Source organism: Fragaria vesca, linkage group LG5, assembly GCF_000184155.1.
Source record: "Fragaria vesca subsp. vesca linkage group LG5, FraVesHawaii_1.0, whole genome shotgun sequence".
NCBI classification, from domain to species: Eukaryota; Viridiplantae; Streptophyta; class Magnoliopsida; order Rosales; family Rosaceae; genus Fragaria; species Fragaria vesca.
This window is the reverse complement of record NC_020495.1, coordinates 16,880,040-16,882,329: the sequence shown is the minus strand read 5'-3', so window position 1 is coordinate 16,882,329 and position 2,290 is coordinate 16,880,040.

Here is a 2,290-nt window from a genome sequence, read left to right as displayed (position 1 = left end):
GTTCATTAGGCTGTACACGCCGTTAGGGATAGAGGAGGAGGGTTTGCAGGCTTATGTGAGCTACTTGAGGAAGGTGATTGGGATGAGATCGCGGCTGGAATTCGAGTATTTGATGGAGCTGATGGAGCAGAAAAGCAATCAGAGCCAGCAGGTCAACTTCGTGGGGTGTTTGACCAATTTGTTTAAGGACATTGTGCTTACTGGGTGTCAGTAACTGAAAACTAAGTGATTATTGAGTGTCAGTAACTGAAAACTAAGTGATTACTGGGTATCAGTAACTGAAAACTAAAAGTTATTGGGGGTCAGTAACTGGTTATTAGGTGTCAGTAATTAATCAATAACTGGTTACTGGGGGTTAGTAACTTGTTATTATGGGTCATTAACTGGTCAGTAACTGGTTACAGGGGAAAATCCGGTGACCGGAATCCGGCGGTCGGGGAAATTCTGGTGACCGGAATCCGGCAGTCGGTGACCGGAGTCCCGCGGCCGGTGACCAGAGTCTGAGGTTCCGGCCAAGTCTTTTCATGTTGAAGAGGTGGGGGCAAAATAGTCTTAAAATAATATGATTTGTTAAGACTTTAGTAAAGATTTGTGCATTTGGGCATAAAGATTTGTGCATTTGGGCATAAAAAGGGTTACCTTATATTGGAATGGGTTAATGCAAAAGATTATCATTGGAATGGGAAATAAGGGGTTTGAATTAGTACTAAATAGGCATTTTCCTTAATTAATAGATCCTTAGTTAATTATTAGAAAAAAGAAAAGATAATTTATTAATATTAAAACAAGCATTCCTAGATCCTCTCATCTTCTACTGCTCTACTATTCTGGCTTTTCTTCTTCTCTAGTCTCCCTGCCCCATTCGTCTTCTACCATCGCCATCACTTTTTTTTTCTTCTTCTGTTCTGAATAAGGCCATCACTTATCACATCTTCTTTATTTTTCATTGCTTATTGCTTACACACCCACACTCCATCAGAACATCAAAACTGCAAATTGAGTCAGTCGCGTTACTCACATTTACATTCACACATATTTCTTCTATTTTACTGTACAAAGGCCTTACAAGACTAACAAAAAAAATAATAGCATAAGTTCCCAAATCAACATGAAAGAGCTAGCTTGAAAAAGATGTTTCGAAACATTCAAGTTATTCCCTTGTCCAGAAAACAAAAATTACACAAAAGAACCATGATTACCAACATAGGTCCACACAAGTTCCTCTATCACCCCATAGTTTGATAAAACCAAATAGACCAAGAACAAACAAAAGAAATCAAACAGTGTTCCATTACTCATATAAAATGGCATCAAAACTCCTTTTCTTTTCAAATCCTAGCGAGCTGCAACAATGGTGCTTAAGATGTCGATGGATCTGAAAATTTCAGTTGCCGAGTTGGTCCTTCATGTCTTGGTTGGGGGACAGCCTATCAAATTTTTGATAGAGTTAATGGTTAAATTTAGATATAAATTCTAAAACCATATAAGGTAAAAGAAAAAGAAGATAGTAGGTACAAGAGAGCATACCTAGGAATACACAAGAGAATAATAAGATATTGGTGGAATAAGTTGGTAACCAAGTGAATGACTAGGAATTGGATGAATAGTAGAAGCTGTTGGTGGAATTCCATGAAAATATTGTGAGGGAATGCCATGTGATTGATTAGGCCTTGCTTGCACACCAAAAGTTGTTGATGGAAGTCCGTAAGGATACTGCAAGGGAATGCCTTGAGCACCAAAAGTTGTTGGAAAGCCATGACGTATGAAGGGCATATTATACAATATACTATTTTGCGTCGGCCGAATCACTGTTCACATGTACAGTGTTTTTACTGTTCACGTCTACAGTGTTGGCCCTGGGTGTTGGGTTTTTTTTTTTAAAACAAAAATTGTATAAGATGTTTACACAATTAAGACTTTTATAAAATACTTGAATACAATACTGACTCATCAAATTCTTGAGAAAAATTGCAACGATCCAAAGATGATCATAAGAACTCTTGCAGAAAGATCTGAATACTGCAAATAAAACAGAGGTAAAGTTTTTATGTATGTTTACTGTAGGAAATTATCGGTTTTGAGATTTATGTGGAGTTTGATTATTGGAGAAATTATTGGTCACTCCATTAACTTTCATGCGCTCGACAGTTTACTCCATTAACTTTCAATTTCAATCGATTACTCCATTAACTATCCAATGTCACACAATTAGGTCCATCCGTTAAGTGACCGTCCAATCAGTGGTTAAGTTGCTGACTGTACATATTTTTCAACCGAAAATTCCATTTAA